General features: G+C 41.4%; 1 protein-coding gene and 1 long non-coding RNA gene across 6 annotated transcripts in view; one reads left to right on the top strand and one right to left on the bottom strand.

Annotated features, from left to right (window-relative positions):
* LOC146766243 (uncharacterized) overlaps positions 1 to 554 on the top strand; it is a 56,044-nt gene extending 55,490 nt beyond the window's left edge. The window contains exons 3-4 of the long non-coding RNA XR_014958115.1: positions 39 to 148; positions 417 to 554. This is a non-coding gene — a long non-coding RNA (uncharacterized LOC146766243). The remainder of the gene's footprint in view (positions 1 to 38; positions 149 to 416) is intronic.
* Positions 1 to 18,200, bottom strand: part of FHIT (fragile histidine triad diadenosine triphosphatase) — a 537,187-nt gene that overhangs the window by 8,469 nt on the left and 510,518 nt on the right. The gene's annotated exons all lie outside the window — the stretch shown is intronic.

Below are 18,200 nucleotides of genomic sequence, written 5' to 3'. Positions count from 1 at the left end.
CGCTATGCCCACAAAAATTTTCTCTATCCCATACGCAGTAACTGTTACATGATGTCCCAGACATGATAATTTCTTCCTTTGCCACTCAAGAAGAAGGGAGAAGCTGACAGCTTGGCTGCTTTGCTGAAGAGGGGAGCTCCACATTAGGGTAAATACTGGCATTTGAGTGACTCTTTGTGCACATGTCCATTCAAAGAACGTCTGCCACTTGCCAAGTGACGGCAGCATTTACACCAGACAGCAGAAACATTTACTTAACAGATCAAGTATTGAAATTCCAGTGGTTCTCTAGGTTTAGAGCACAGCACAGACTGCATTAACAGCACCAGTGCTTCTAAGGAACTTCATAATACCAAATCCCTGTTAATATCACAAAAAATTTTTGAAAATTAATGAATTTACACTTCTTATTCCAGGAAAAAAATTATAGTATAGAAGACGAAGCAGTGAAAAAACAAAGATGAAGCCATCGTGAACCTCCAAGCAAAGTGCATTACTGTATATGGGATGTTTAGCAATAAACTAGGATTGTTAGCATTCCTCCAACTCACAAATACTTTTATTTGTGCTATGTTTCTCCTACTCTGAATTTTGCTGCCAGCTAGAGTCCTGTGTAGTTTTACACTCTGTAGCACAGATTTCCCCCTGCTCAGCAGATGAAGCTGCATTAGAAAGCCATTTCCTTTCATGCCAATACAGTGCAGTAGCTGTAGGCAAATTAAAGTGTATTACTCTTTGACTCAAAGAAGACTAATCTTCATTGTTACATTAGTACTAAATATGTTATAAATCCATCTTGTAATAATGCCAGAGAATTAGAGAGAAGTATTTAAAAGGCAGCGACTGGCACAGTGTGCACACTATCAGCACATGCCCTGGGTCCAAGTGTCTGCTGTCACCCTCTGCACACACCCACAGGGTGTGCAGGTACCTCAGCTGACCTGGCAATGAGTTGTTGGAAAGAGTATCCATCATCCTGTGCTTCCTGTGGTCTGGGAATGCTCACACCTCACAAGGGAGTGCATCAGGACAAGTGGTGGTAAATTGACTGAGGTGTGAGCTGTTTTCTGAATAAAAGCAGTGTTTTGGTCATTCAGTATGGTAATGCTGGTAGGAGGTACAGCAGGCAAAAGCTGGAAGGCAAGGGAGGGCTGCCCTGTTCCTCAAGGTTTCCTTGTTTAACCCAGAATTACTTTTAGGGACATCATTTGGCTGCTGCTCCCCCTTGCTATCTTGTTTCTGCACAATCCAGGTGAGAGCTGGCTCCATGTGCAGCCTGGTAAAGGGGGGATGTGACTGGTAGGTGGTGATTTTTTTTTTCCTGTTCAAAAAGTGAGTAGTAATAAGGAAGGTTAACCTGCAATGGCTGTTGTTGTTGTCTAAATTAAAACTGTGCAGTTACAGACCACAGTGACTTCTCAAAGCTGGCAAAGGTGAGGGTTTCTTCTGCTACATAACAGCTAACCTTTAAAAATAATCAATCTTTGAGGCTAAAACAGATGTATGGAGAGCAGCAATGAATCCTGAAACCTGCCTGGAAGCCCAGCAGCCCTGGCTGCCAGCACAGCCCCCAGGACACAGAGCAGCCCAGCCTGGGTGGGAGCTCAGTGCAGGTCTCGAGCTTCTCTCACTGAAAAGGGGCCTCCACATTTTGTGGCCACACTGAGAATGTCAAACCACAGCCTGAGGTGTTAAACCACTGCCACAGCCAAGGTATTCATTGTTAACTGATTTAGAGATGAGTATTATTTCTGTAAAAATTGCTGCATCTATCTCCAGATAGAATCCCAGGACTACTCTGTGCTCAGAGCTCTTACTCTGCCAGTCATTTCTGAGGTGAAATCCACAATTATCACCCCACAGCCACTCAGGTTGTGATATTACAAAAATAACACTGGAGGTATTGGGAAAACCACCTCTAGTTGCTTCCTACCCTCCTCTGACACCACCATCCTGCAGCTCCAGTAAAAGTTTGGCTCTCCAGCCAAACCATAGAGAGAGCCACTGATGCAAAATATTTCAATTATGGATAACCTTGCTAGAGGAGGAGTCTGGAGGAGGCCAAGAAGTTGGTAAGAGCACAGGAGCCCCTTCCTATGAACACAGGCTGAGAAAATTTGGGCTGTTCAGCCTGAAGAAGAGCAGGTTGAGTGGAGACCTCACAGCACCTTTCAGTATCTGAAGGAGGCCCCCAGGGAAGGGAGAGGGACTCTTCACTGGGAATTGTAGTGATAGGACAAGAAGTAATGGGTACAAATTGAAATAGGGGCAATTTAGGTTGGCTATTAGGAAGATCATTTTTTCTGTGAGGGTGGTGAGATGCTGGCACAGGTCACCCAGGGAAGTTGTGGCTGCCCCAACCCTGGCAGTGCTCAAAGCCACACTGGATAAGGCCTTGAGCAGCCTGGTCCAGTGGGAGGTGTCCCTGTCCATGGCAGACCCAGGCTGGGACCAGGTGATCTTTGCAGTCTGTTCCAACCCCACGACATTCCATGGTGTTCTGGATGATAAACACTTGGCAAGTTCAAGATCAACAGTACCAACAAACATGTGACAAAATAAAGGTTGCTGATCAAACTCTAGCTCAGGGATTGCACAATACAGGTCCACCTGTGCACCTTCCTGGTTCTTCAAATCTCCAGGATTTGCCATGGATCCCTAATGGTGACAAGGGACTGTGATCATGGATGGGTTTGCTCTCACCTCGTTATTTAATGTGTTCTTAAGTAAAGTACTTTTCAGCTGGGTTCATTTCTCCCTGTGAGGGCCTCTGTAAGCCAAAGCTACTTTTTAATTTTTTTTTTTTTTTTACTTTATATAAAATTTTACTTTATGTAAAATGTTTTTGTTTAATTAAGAGAGATTAAGACAGTCTCTGTAGTATTTTGGCTAAGTTGTTATGCTGCTTTCAGGAGAGGAGAACATAGATATTTCAGTTGTAAATTGTACTGATTTAGAATTCAGGTAGGGAACAAACATAACAGCTGATACTTGTTTCTTAGGGACTTCTGTGCCTTAGAGTGTGCTCATATTCACACACACATCCATGTCCCAGCTGTGCATCTTTGCAAACATCTGACTTGTATTGAAAGTTTGGATTAAACTGAGGAAGCAACACTCTCTTGCACCTCAAGAACACTCCCATGGTTCTGCTCAAGCTAAAGGGCAAAAATATGCTTCTATTTGCCATAGATATCCATTCATTTAAAAATAGTGATTCACCCATCTTTCCTACCCATGTCAGACAGTAAAAGCTGGGTAAGTTGAGCTGAAATCCTTATTCAGATATATCCAAACACAGACTAGCTTGAAGTTTGTGATACTTTCTGTACAATTCTACTTCTTCAAACTCAGTGCACACTAAGGCAAGGTGAGTCTATAAAACCTTTTCTGCAGGGCACCAATTTAGTTACCATTTCAAAGCAGCTGTTACTTGGCCTGTTTTCATAAGAGGAAGGTGATGCAAAAGCATTGAAGCGGGTGGACAAAATGTTTTACTGTAAAACCCTGAAAGCCCCAAATTCTCTGAAAGCAAACCTGTTTGTAGACACTCACTACAGGAGTGTCTCCAAATCCTAAGCATCAACAGGAAGGTGAGGAACGCCCTCAGCATAGCTTGGATAACTCCAAAAGGAGGGAACAGGATGAGAGAGCATGAGCAGCTCTTTTAGACAATCTCTATTATGCTAAATTTTTCTTTTAATATTCTGAACAAGCACTGGGACACACATTAGTCAGGTCTCTAATCGCAGCTGCCCAGCAAATTACACACTGTATCTGCTCAGCATTCTTCAAGCACCAAGACTCGTGTTTATAACTCCAAACAGCTTCTTGCCTTGCAGTACAAATAAATGCACCATTTCTAAGATATGCCCTTCTTCAAGCAGATCATTACTGATGTCTGACTTCTTGGGCTTCCTGATAAATTATCCTCTTCTTTCACCTCAAGCAGAAAATGCTCCTCCACCGATAATCTATGACAGTCAGTCTTGATTACATGTAAACAGTGGAGCTCTTTGAATATTTCTGCTTGTGAAAAGTGTTCATTTTCTCACTCATGTCTCCCAGTGTGAGATGCTGGCAGACCTGACAGCTGTGCTTTATGTTATTTTATTAAAGTTGCTAGTGCTGCAGAATGGTCTATGTTTTTATCACTGCAATTCTTAAGGGGAACACAATATTGTTTTATAGCACATTCACATCAGGGGACCTCTCCTGCTTGCCCTTTGTGGAGGAGCCCAGAATTCTCAGCACAACAGACTATAGGGGACCTGGGTCTATGAATGACTGTTGCTTGAAGTGATATGTATATATATATTTTTTAACTTATGCCATAACACCATCAGAAAAGCAACCTGTATAAATACAGAGCACTAGCCAAAATTATTGGGAAAAAGCTTTTATGGTAGTTAGAACTATTCTCACTCCCCATGAATATTTATAGGTGATAGTTAAGAGTTTATAACCTCCAATGCATTTAACTAAAAGAAAAATTATAGTGATGGAGAGTAATTACACAAAACTGCAGCAACATAACAAAACTCAGCTGCTTCAGCAATTATAAAATATAGTATTATCAAAACCAGCAGCTACCAAAAACTAAAAAGAATGAATTTTTGCCAGTGGCTTGAATCAGAGATTAGGCATTACCCAGCTGCTGGTGTTCATTATTACCAACACACCTTGGGATATCCAGGCATCTGTTCTATAGTTAAAGCCTACACTGTGGTGAAATATGCAGAGTGATATCTCAACATCAGATTAACACATGAACCATGAGGAGGCTGAAAATCTAATTTCTTCTCACCAGTAGCAACCCTTTTCCAGGGGCTGGAGACAAACTTTATCCCGGGGCTGCTGCTGCACCTTGCTTCCCCCAACTCCTTATGGCAGCAGAGTCCAGAGCACACCCCTGCTCCTCCTCTCGCATCCACCCCATGGGAGAAAACTCCAGGGCTGAGCTGGCTGTGGCTCCTCAGCCCTTTGGTGACAGTGGGAGCCTCCTGGTCCTGGTGATGGCTTCCAGCCATCTAAGCCTCCTCTGCTACTGCTTTTACAACTTAACTCCTGAATTGTTTCCTTTCCCCTGTTCCCCCTGGTCTTGACCTCCTTGCTCTTTTCCCCCAGTGCTTTCTTTTCTTTCACTTCTCTTTGTATTTCACTTATAACCTCAGAGTAAGACTTCATTTCCACCCCACTGCACAATGTGATTAAATGCAGCATTTACTGCTATTATCTGTACCTCCTGCTATGCTCCAGCCTTTCCTCACTCTCTGCTGTCTTGCTGAAAGAAGAGTGATCTTTTTGGTAGGTGCCCTCCTCTGCCAGTCTGAGCCTCCTGCCTCCATCCCATTTGCCTTCAGCTGTGCCTCAAGTCTCGACTTGACTTGCAATGAAAAATGAAAGAATAATGGATGAAACGCAGCAGTTTCACAAAGCAGCTTCTCAGGGATGCTGGAATCACATGGCCTTACACATCCTGTTCCACCTACCTGGGAAAAACCATTGTGGGGGAGTCACTGCAGCAGCCCCCAGCCCTGGGCTTGTGTCCCAGCTGAGCATCGCCCCTGTTCTGCTCAGGGCCCAGGAAAAGCAAGAACAAGGCAGAGAACAAGCCCAGCAGGCTGCCCTTGACCACCAGACTCTGTTAGGGTCCTCTCTGCCCCCACCAGCTGCTGTGGGATCAGGACCCCTTTCCAAGCCCCTTTCCCAGTGCTCCCCTCCCAGCCTGAGCAGCTCAGGCAGTTCAGTGCTTTCTGCATCTCTGGGCCCGTCTCCATATTTAATTACAGCTACAAAACTGCTGTAATTTAATTGCTCTAATTTACAGTGAACACTGCAGAAAATATCCACATCCTATAATTTTCTCATCTGCTGACTTTGCTTTTGATTCCATATAATACAGATATCTGCCTTTGCATGAATCAGAAATCCCTGATTTTGGGGTAGGTTTTACATGGTGCATTAAATCTGAATTATTTAAGGAGATAGGAAAAAAGACTAAATTATCTGCATTTTATATGAGACAATTTTTAAAGTATCTACTGGAAAATCCTTCTCCAATTGTTTTACTGCTTCTGCATGAAATATGCTGCTACCTCCCAGCTGCTGATATTGCTGCAAAGCATATATTCCATTGGAAACCTCAGTTTATCAAAAGTGTGTTTTAGAGAGTGGTGGTTCTTTACCCTTCTGTCGACTTTTTGTCATAGTGACTGCAAATATTTCTTCAGTTTTATTGTTGTGCTTTGAGGAAAGACTTGAACCCCATACTTCACATATGAATAACTGCACCCTATTTAGCACTGAGATGAAGAGAATTTTGTGAAAACACGTAAAGGTTATGTAAAACCCTTAAGCATACATGTTTAAGTGCTTTGCTAAAATAAACTCTGCAAACCACTGCTTCTAACTATTTTTATAAGGAAAAAAGACTAAATATAAAAGGAATCTTAAGAAATTTGCTTTTGAAAATATAAAAGACGAGTAAGCCCACAAGCAGAACGACAGTTGCATAGAAAACACGTTTGCCATTCGGTGAAATATGTAGATTGCAGACTGAAGAGCTCAGATCTTGACAGAGTTCCAGTTTGGCTCCAACTGAGATAAAATTCTTGGAAAGTGAGCACATTATAAAGAAGATACTTGAAGGAATATCCACTGGGGTAAGAAGTGTTGCCAAAGACTTAGGGAACTGCTATTTACAACATGATTTGAATCCAGGCAAGAATCTATAAAAGTGTTTAGATACATTTTCACCATGCCCATTATTCTCCTAGTTTGCAGATAATGTTAGAAACACCTCTGTAGTCTTCCTCACCTGGAAAGAGAAGTTGGATTTTTGTGGGGAGCTTCCTAATGGCCTGGGGTACAGAGGGATGTCTACACATGAGAAATTGTCACACAGAGACCTGGCTAAGAAATGGCAATGTCATCAGTGTGATAATGTTGGAGGAAACCTTATCCTGCGTGCACAGCCTGCCATGCAACATTACTCATTTGGAAAAAGGCTATTTTTAATCAAGGAAAAGCACTTTAATCAAGGATAGAGTCAGTGATTCAAAAATTTCATGCAGGTGCATGCATTACTTGACTGAAAGCCTCTTCCCAAGAGGTCAGAGCTGCAGAGAGATGTGCATGTCCCACTTCAAGAGCAGAGATAACCTAGAGGTGCCTGAATCAGGATGATGTATTCTGGCCCCTGCTGCAGTGAGTTTCAAAGTCAAAACTTCTCTCAGTAATCTTCTTAACTTTAGACAAATATTTGCCATACTCTCAATAAGATTCATGACATGCCAAGGAAAACACATGTGTGTTTAAGGAGGTTGATTTGGTTTATTTGCTTTTTTTGTCTTTTTCTGACAGCACAAAGGATATCAGCTGCAGGTCCTGTGGCATTGGCACAGAGTCAGTTCACCACAAAGGGGAATAGGAGCATGCCTTCATCTCCAGGGGAGTTCCACCTCTCTCACCACATCTCTGGGATGTGCAGGAAGAGCCCATAGTGGTCAGAGTGTATTTCTTCCTCTCTGGGGAATTAGCTTATTCCTATTTAAAAAAAAAATCCTCACTCTTGGCAACGCTTTGTGAAATGAAGATGAAAACATTCCATCAATGTGTTCTGGAGTAACTCATACTCTGAGTCACTCCCTCTACTGACTGTAGGAGGATTTCAAGGAGACTCCAGTGTCTGAAATGACACATACCACATATTTGAGGTGAGCCTCGGGGGCTTCACAGTCTGATTTTTTGTGGCTTCTCAGGGCACCCCTCACCCACCAACAGACCTTCCCAGGATGATCCTGCCTGCTCTGCTTTCCCCACAGTGCTCAGGATCACAGCATACCTGGATAAAGCTACATCCCTGGGCAGCCTTTTCCCCAAGCACCCCTCAAGTACTTCTTTGGCTTTTTGTTTACTTCACCACCTAGATTGCATCCCTGAGATTTAGGCAGCCAATACCCTCTAGTAAGTAGGTATTAAAATAGGTTGAGGAGTAAATTGCTCTCATTTAACATTCATTCAAAAAAATATGGCTGGATTTATTATGCAGCATATTGTTTTATATACTGTTTTGTTATAATAAGTCATGTTTAAAATGTCATGACATTTAAATCAACAGCAGTAAGAGGGAAATGCTGAAAAAGAGCAAGATGATCAAAAAGAATTTGAAAAATCCTAGTGGGTTATTATGGGCCAAACACTCTCATTACAGTAAAAAGTCACAAAAGAGCTTAAAACTCACCTGTGAGAAACTCACTGTAGAGAAACCCTCCCTGCCCAGGTCTCTGTGTCCTTGTGGTGTCCCCAGGTCTGTGACAGCTGGGTGGTGGCAGCTGGCTGTGGCCAAGGGACTTGGGCACCTGCTGCTAAGTTCTCCTGCATCCCCCTGCAGGTTCATCCTTTCTCTGTGCTGCCCTTTGCCACCGAGCCACTGCAGCGCCCTGGGGAGCTCTGCTCACACACCCCTGGAACTTGGTAATGCTCCTGGGCTCAGAGAGGAGCTGGGCTCCAATGTCTGTGCTGTCATACAAATGAACTTCACAAAAAGACTACTTTATTGTGGCTTCATAGCCTTTGAGGAGGCACAGAGCCTACCTCATCTACCACTGATGAGCCACGTGCATAATGGCAGATTTTCACCAGAAGGACTTTTAATGTTAAACAAGAAGAGTGTGGATCAAAGGAGCTACTCTGCTCTTTCAGAGTCACTGCTTCTCTTTTTCATAAGGTCTGGACTCATATGCCATCATCCCTCACTGCTGCCTCCATGCTCCCTCACCCCCCTCCAAGAGAAAAAACAAGTGCAACAACAAAACAGATGGCAATGCAACGAAACATTAAACCTGAGCCCAATACCTGAGCTGTCCCATGCATATTTCACTGAGGCTGGGGTAGAAAAGACAACAAAATGACCTTTTCTACAATCTAAAAGGATATCTAAACTTGCAATTGCTATAGGCACATTGAAGAAACAAGAGAGAGACAAAGACTATTTGAAAGAAGTTGTGTGTATTTTTAAAAACTACTGTCTCAATGTTCCCATTACAACCTGCCAATATGAATGACATTTACTTTTGCTCTGAGAAATGAAAGAAACTCTTATAGACAGACTGCATTAAGAATCTATTGATATTCCACTGACCTAGTGGGACAAGAATCAAACAAATTTTATCAAGGGCAAATGCCTCAGAGTTTGTAAATTCATTTCTTAAAGTAGCAGCAGTAAAAGGCAAGAAAATCTTCAATACCTAGAACAGTTTTTAGATCCAGTGGAGGCTCACACATCTCAATGATCCTGTGGTAGTGGATAGTACCAGACCCATATATGGGAGCAGAATTGGAGATTTCACATGGTCAATCCCCTCTTCCAGTTTATCCAGCCCATTAATATTGCTGTAAAACTTATGCAGGAAGTTGTCTTATTAAGGGACATCACAGGAGGTTTTACCAATGTAATTGTTTCCCTATTGTACAAACGTCACAAAGATGTATTTGTGTGGCAGTGTTGGCCTTCTGTTGAAATTCTTCTTCTGGGGAGTAAATTGTACCTACATAATGCCCATGCAGAAAAATAAGGATGGCATAAAAGCCATGGATTAGAATATTCTGAAATTAATTTAAGTGAAGGGACTGTGAATTTGGGAAGAATTAATTTTAGATGGATAGACTGGCAGTTAATTAAAGCTGATAGCTTGTACTTGTAGAAAGGTGGTTTTGATGAAAATATATTGAAAATATTATTAAACTGCCTAGGAAAAAACAGTTGCTATTGCCCATGCTAAAACCTCCCAGACATCCCATGTTTCTATGTAGAAATCATAAATGGATAGCATTTGCATAACAATTATTATTTAATATGTAGACTTCAGTATCATTGCTTTTGGACAGAATGATTCTTAAAACCTTTGAGCATTTTAAAAATACTCATCTGAAAAGTCACAGGAACGTTTTTAGTTTGCAATATTTTTGCAAGTTCTGTTCTGGTGATGATACCCTGGCAGCAGATCACCACCTTCTCTTTGCATAATCCACAGGACATGCTCCAGAGGTACAGAAAATCCCACCCTGCTTGGGGCAGGGGGGGAGCACATGACCATGAAGGATGGAGGGCAGGAAAGGTACAAAGACAACCTAAAGCAGCCCAAACATTCCCAATTTTCAGAGACAAAAAGTAATTTTGTATGCTTTCAGCTCAATCAGTTTGTTCATGCCTTAGGAAACAACGAGATCAACGGAAATGAAAGCAATTTCCAGCAGATATGAATAAAACACGTGGCTCTGCTGAGAAGATCTCGTATGCTATTCCAGAAGTGCAGTCAAAAACTTGTAGATTAAATGCTTGGAGAATGGATCACACATGGACTTGCTTCATCTGAATTTACCAGACATGGGGTTTGCAGGTTTCTCACTTCTCCTTCAGGAGGGAGTTGATTGGGGAATCAGTTGTACAGTCACACACTCCGTGGAGAACTTGCAAAATAATTTTATTTATTTAGACACATTTTGAAGTTGCAATCAGAACTTCTTTCATAGGTCTGTTACATTTCTCTTCTTTCTTTAGGTCTTTTTTTTTTTTTTTTTTAAATTATCTTCTTCAAGCAAAACTTTCTTCTTCAAGCAAAAGTTAAAAAAAAAAAAAACAAATACGTTCCCAGTGTGTTTCAGGGTTTTCCTGTGCACATACTGTGTGGTACAAAGGCACACAAGCTCTCCCCATTCATCCTGACCCATAATCATTATTAAACTTAATTGCAGAAGACACTGTCTTCACAGCTTTATTTCTCATATGACATCCTGTGAATTGCTTTTAAGAAAAGCCATTTACACAACTTCCATATATATGTAAACTCGTACTCTAATGTCACATTCTTGTTTGCACATTCCCTTGTATTCATGTCAGCTAGCCCTAATGCAAAAACAAGTGGCCCTTCATGTATTTCAGTTAGGAAACAGTAGCATGGATTTTCATAAAACAAAAGTTTGACTGATACTATGCAAAATCTGTTCCACTGAAAAATTGGCATCTTGCCCATCATCTTCCACAAAGTTCAGTATTTTTGTGGGTGCTCATCTACTTGACTTCTTAATTGTCTGTGTTCACTGGCTGTATCAAATGGAGTTTTCTTTTTGCTTTTGCTCACTGCATATTACATCTTTTAATCGGGATATATAATTACTTACCACAATCTGCCATGCCAGATTTTCTAAGCATTAGTCTAATTAACTTAAGCTTGATAATTATGTTTCAGATATCATAACAGTACGCACAGAACTTGCAGATTATGCTGTTGGTTTAGCTGTTTCTGATAACACTTTTCTCCTATTCTTACTTTTTCCTTTTGCTTTTTCTCTTTCTGTACAGGGTGGGAGCACAAGCAGAAAGAGGGACTGTTTTTCCTCTTTAAATGACTCCAATGTTCTCCAAAAGCAAAAGTTGTCTGTTTTAAATAGGAAGCCATCAAAAGTAAGTCAGCACAAATGAGACTAGATCCATAAAACAAGGATTTCCTCTTTTTTATAAGAATAAGAGATAAATATGTCACAGAAGAAAGAGCCTCGAGCTTCTGGTAGCGGAAATTGTAGAGGATTCTAGCACAAACCTACAGCATTTGTGGGCTAATTATGAAAGTACTCGGGCTTTCCACAGGTCTCCAGCCTGAGCCATTCCAATTATCTGTCTGTTGGCGACAGCCTGTCGCCAGGGAGGAAATAAATAAGAGATAACATGCATGGGACCTGGCACAGGCACCTCTCCAGCACAGAGAGATCATCCTTCACAGAGTGATGCAGCCCATCTGGGCAAATGAAATATGCAGGCCTGGGACCCCAGGTAAGAGTAAATAGATGCAGAGGACACTTATGTCACAGTCATAAATAAAGGAAAGAAAAAAAGAAAATCTGTGACAGGCTATGGGTTTGTATTTGGCTTTCTGGTGTAAATCAGCATTTCTCTTCATTCCTGACAGCTCACCTTGGTGTTCTGTGGACGATATATCCTGCATTATTTGATTTGTCCTTCTCCTGGCTGAGGGCATGGACACTGTCCCACCACTCTGAATGGCCTCTGCCAGTGGGACAGAGCCAGGAGGACCAGACCTCCTGTACCTGCTTCCAGACCGTGGATCTGTCCTGCTGAGTGCAGTGCAAAAATTCCTGTTAGGTCCCAAAGGCACCCAGACCACATTTGGGTATCAGGCTGCAAACCCACTCCTGTCTATGCCAAGAGACTATTTGTTGGAATTTTTTTGGGCATAAATGGTGTCAAGCCCACACAGAGAACCACACCAAATGCATTGCATTTGCTCTGGAGGTGTTGGTGAGGATTTAATCAGCTGTGAAACACTGAAAGATTGCTGAGCTGCTCCTGTGTTTTAACAGACTTCATGGATAGAGGCAGGACAGGCAGATCTTGCTGAATCTTCCCCCATTCAAGCCCTTATTTTCAGATGATTGAAGGGCTGTCACCCTTGACAGAAAATATTATCAGCAGTCAAGGAAGTAATAGGGGTGGTAAGTACATAAATAAGCATAGCATAAATCTGAATATTGGTAATTAGCATTTCATTCAATCAGATTAAAAGTGTTAGACCACTGTAGCAGCGATTTCTTATAGAAAACTATTTAACATTCCAATTATCTCTAATGAATTAACCTCAAACTATGGCTGAGGTGCAACACCCTAAGAATCCCTTTGCTCATCTACAGTCCACTTGCAACTAATTTCACTTCACAAGCCTACCTCAATTAACATTTTTCTGTATTTCACACATCAGTAACTGCAGTACTGAAATACGCACTCCTTTCCCAAATTTAATAGCTGAGATACTTTCATTTTTTTTGATTCTACAAATGAAGGAAAATCATTTCCTGCTACTATCTCAAACCAATTAAAATTCTTTTAATATTGGCTTTGCATCTCTTCAATACACATATAAACCAAAAAGTCCTACATTTTTCACATAATAATTACTTGGAATTGATCTGGTATGCAGCAATCCAGAGACAAAGGGATTTACAATTAGCAAATTTTAAAGTTTAGTTTACATTTTTCATCTCTAGAGCTTTTAAAAATGCTTTTTGGTTGAAAGTTTTCTATTAGGGAAAAAAGCTCAATTGTTACAACTAAATTATTTTAATTTTAAAAGAAAAAAATGGAAAAATACAGATTTATTGATAGGCCTGAAAGGAGAACAACCTGCCTTTTAGGCCACTGTGGAACTCAATTACGCAAAAAGCTATTGCAAAAAAAAAGAAAACTTTTGTATGGTATACCCTGTTCAAGGTGTGGCACTGGTAGAAGGACAGATCTCTAACAGAGTTATCAAATGCTCTGAGACAGAGAAGCCACTGACCAGTGTCAATAGCAGGACAGCTGCTGGGCTCATGGCTCTTCCCTTCCACTTTCCTGGTGAATTTTATAAAAAGACATTGCCATTTAATATCATTCCCCTTAAATGGGGAAGCATGGTGAGGAAGCTCTTGCTCTGCATCACGGTCGTGGTAAAAGGAGCAGCATTTGTGAACAGATTATAAATCTGACGTTATTTTCCTTTTCACTCCATGTTTGCAGCATTACTTTAGAATTAAGAAAAATGAACACACATGTAAGATAACAGCATCCATGCAGCAATATGGCATAGCTGTTATTCCTCTTACAGGCATCCAATTTAATTTTATCATCAAATACCACACAGCACGAATTCCTATGTTCTATTCTGTACTGATTTTAACCTCGGTGTAGAGCTAAAGATTTTATGCTGTGCATATCATCTAGAGATCTCTGTGAAGAGGAGCACTGCCAGCAGAGAGACATGTGGGGATACAGCACAGGGCTCCTTCTCGTATCAGGAATGTTGGATTTTCCTTCCCAGCTGAAGCACCCACATGATGCCACAGAGCTTCACTGCCATTCCTTCTCTGAGCTGCTGAGCACTGCTATAATTAAGTTATGCAGATAGGACACAGGCATAATATAGCTTGCCCATATAGATACATAGAGTTTGTTTTGTATATTAATTTTTATAATAAATAGGGGCATGCATGGCCTATTTGGTTACATGAGCAAATCCGTGCCCTGAAAGATGATGTTCTCATTAAGAGAAGCTGCAAGCCCAAATCTTATCTGAAGGGCTGTTTACTTTGCTGGCAGAACAGCCAGCATGCTGCAGAGTCTATATCTTTCACTATGCCACTCAAAGTGAGAGCATTCCATAATAAATTCTGAAAGCTTAAAAAAAAAAAAAAAGCCAGTAGGAGGAGAACATATATTAAAAATCAATAACTGCCTAATTTAGCTAATATTATAAACTAATCTTTTTAGGTGGAGTATTTTTCTTTTCTTACCACATTACCACAATACCATTCTTCTCTGGTATTTTATCTACTCTTAGAGAATACTGAATATTGTAACATTTTGCCTGTACCTGAATTTTTACCAGCCCTTGGTTTTTACCACTTACAACACTTTGGAAAGTCTAAATAGTAGTTAAAAATAAACTCTCTGCAAACATTCTATTTCCACTTCATCCATTTATAACCAACACCACACTGCATTTATGCATGAATCTGTTCTTATGTCAAAACCTGTTCCAAGCCTGATTTTACTCATACTCTTTGTCAAGTGTCTCTGGGTTCCTGGAGTGACTCTGATCCCCTCAGCCAAAGGGGATCTTTCTCCCTCTGGGAAGAAATTCTTTACATGAAATGGGCACTTTTATCCCTGAGCAAGTGTTCAGGTCCAAACCTCTGTGTGGTGCTCCCCCTGAGCAGATGCACCCTCCAGACTCCTTCCCTGACTTTCTCCTGGCTCTGGTGCCCAGCCAGGGCCACCCTGCCTCCAAAAAGCACTGGCAGGACTCTCAGCTGCCTTAGAGCCAGAAAGAGCCACAGGGCAGCAATTCAGTGCCTCCTATCACAGCTCACTGGCACCATCTGAGCTGATAATTTCTTATTTATTTCCTTAAGATTTTGCTGCAGATGATGGTGCCCAGAATCTGGAGAGATTTCAGGAGGTAGCCTTGAGAACATTAGGAAAGATGTAAATTCCCTCCTAGGGATTATTTCACTGGCACAGGTCAAGTCAAGAGTTTTGATCCTTTCAACTAATTTCTGGGGTTTTGGAACATCCATAAAAAATTGGATAAATCTGCTATTGGAAAAAAAAATCCCAGTTCACACCTAAAGAGCCTCTTGAAAATTAACATTGAGAAGCATCTGATGTTCATTCTTTAATAAGAGGAGTGGGAAAGGCTGACAATAAGCTAAAGAAAGCAAAATTGTGTGCATTATTTTGCAGTTTGTAATGCAAAGAAAGATCTTGTGCTGATTTTGGCACCAGTAGGAAGAGGAAAATCTCCAACTCCTGTATAGTATCCTAGGTAGGAAGGACATTCTCTCTAGATAAATTTGCCAGCGAATCTGAAGCTGATTCATGTCCCCATACAGCAGGGCATTTAAGTTTTCTTTCAATGCTTAAGAGCTGTTTGAACTCACTTAAGCTGATCATTTGCTTAAATGCTAAAATGTTAAAATGAGATTGCACTGAATGCCAGTAGGCACATTTATAATTAAAAAAAAACAACCCTTCTGAGCCTAACAAGCATTGCTGGCTGTGTTACTCATTGTCCACATGTGAGAGTAAGGACTCCTGCTTTAATTAAAGTGATTGAGTGAAGACATCTAAATGCTCACAGAGAAAGAAATTAAGTCATCATGTGAGTCAGAAAATTGCATGTAGGGCTGGATTAACACTAGGGAAAAAATATGAGACATTAGATGAAATTCTTCATGAAAATATTATTTGCTAGCTCAAATCCAAACATTCTGACAAATTTTAGGAAAACAACATTTCCTTCACTGTTAATGTTTCTTCTCTTGCATCTTCAGAAGTTTCTCTCATTCTCACACCTCACCACTGTCTGTTGCTAATGAACATTTTATCTTTTTTATTTATTTCCTATAAAAATATAGGAAACATGCATAGTGCTTAAGGGGTAAAAAGAGCCCCAGCAAGGAATGACCACATCCTGCAGTGTTTACTCATAAGCATTTCAATAGCATGCCCTTTGACCTGCAGTGATAATTGGGGTCTGCAGGTCTTCCATAATTGTTTCCCTCAGCACAGGGAAATGCAAGGTTTAACACAACAATCTGGAAAACTGTAACAATCACAGTTAATAATAAAAACAGCACAGAAAGGGAGGAGCCTCCATTCATCCAAACAAGACAGTTTTGTATATAAACTCAATATTGTGACTAATACAGGATAAATTAGTGGATCATAATTGGCACAATTTACATTAATTACACAATTACAATAATTTTGTGAAAATGAAGGTGAATAATACTGACTAGTATTTCCATCTCACTTTGGAGCCCCAGAAAGGCAGTGTGAGAACAAAAGGGATGAAGAAGGCTCCAGAGGAAATTAGGAGTGTGCTCCTTTCTGCTCCAGATATTCAGTGTCAGCCACAATCATACTGAGGCCAGCATATTGTCAGACTGTTACTAAAGCTCTTGAAGGACATCCACAACCATCCTGTCCATCCTTCCCTTCCTTTGTCTATTTTCCCATCCTCCATTATGATTTGCTTTTTCCCTCAATTTCACTTTCATCTGAAAGCAGATGCTGTGCAGCACCCAGCACAAGGTACCTAATCCAGCAATGAGGAGAGGAAAATTGTGAGGGGGTCTGGGATTTTCAATGCAGGAAGCAAGAGCTGAGAACCACCAATTCCCAATCAAGATATGGTGTCCATAGCATTGTTTCTTCTTGTTTCAGAAAGCGTGAACAAGGTAAACCCCATACTTCATTTACCACTGATGTCAGAATAACATGTGGAGCTAATTCTATGCACCTGTCTGGGAGAAAAGGTGTATTGCTTCCATTTCTATCTGCCACTGTAAAGCTGCCCTGCTGAGATGAAAAACTCCTGCTGTTTCTGCATGCCTACAAAGCCCGGTCTCCACAGCTCTTTTCTTTAAGGACACATTTTTAGCACGGGCTGAATGAAAGAAGTGACACGTTTGCATATTTTCCCCCAGCAAGCATTAGCTCAGCCTTTGGCTGCCTTGGCAAGGAGTGAAATCACAGCGGGGCTGGGAGGAGTGGAGTGCAGCCCATCCTGCCAGGCAGCCCTCCCTGCTCGCCGGCACAGCCAGGGCACGGCGTGCTGTTGGCTATTGTGCATTATCCAGGATAAGCCCTGGAGCCAGCACGGGCACTCTGGGCCTGCAGAGCTGTATTGGGGCTCTGGGTTCATGGCATGGCAGAGCCAGGCCCCGCTGGCAGCAGTTTGACCCAAGCAGGGTCTGCTGCCTTCCGCAGCATCCATCGGCTCCACTGGAAGCTCGTTCAGGGCTCCAGCGCCAGCAGGGAAACAAAGCTCAAAAGGTCACACAGAGAAAACATAAAGGGGAAATTGTTTCAAGGCACAAAGAGCTGTTCAAATTTTTTTTCTTCAAGCTGGTCTATCAGTTTGATTTCCAGCAGAGCTCTGTGCTTTACCACAGGCTCCCCTAACTAACCAGCAGAAGTAGGATCGGTTTTAAAGAAAATCATGGGTTTGTCTGCAGACAACTCAATATTTCACTGCATCAGGCCCTGTTCTCATACTATTTCTTATTGATCAGAATACCTCAGGCTATTACCTTTATTAATTAAACGATAATTTTTTTTTCCTGGTGAGTATACAAGGAGATAAATGTCTTACAAATAAACTCAGAGCTTGCAGGCTGAGTCATGTGGTGATTTAGAAGTCATTTATCTTTTTCTCTCCCCCTCAGCAAAAAGTAATCATTGCCACAATACTCTGCAAGGCTAATGTGGCTGTGAAATGTGCAACATAAAGAGATATTTTTCATTTCCAGCACAATTATACCAAGCTTTTATGTTGTACTAATTTGTAATTGCAATGCTAACAAGAGGATATGGATGGCTGCTAATCCATTTAAGCACAAACTACCACCCTGGTGGAGCAGGGATGGATCTGACCCTATTGGCTGAAGCCAACCTCTGTAGAGGCTGTATTTAGATTCAAGTGTCTCTGTTCTTAAAAAAAAACAACCTGCTTGTATATGTCTGCATTTTCCCTGCTATCTTGAGAAAGGCCTGAGGTCATCAGGTGATGCTCTAAAGATGAGACACAGCAGCTCCCTGAAGAACCTTCCCCTGAAGAACCTTCCCCTGTTCTTCCCTG

Source organism: Lonchura striata, chromosome 12 (genome assembly GCF_050655825.1).
Source record: "Lonchura striata isolate lonStrDom1 chromosome 12, ASM5065582v1, whole genome shotgun sequence".
NCBI classification, from domain to species: Eukaryota; Metazoa; Chordata; class Aves; order Passeriformes; family Estrildidae; genus Lonchura; species Lonchura striata.
The sequence above is the reverse complement of the archived record's forward strand: the minus strand, read 5'-3'. Positions and strand labels throughout refer to the sequence as shown.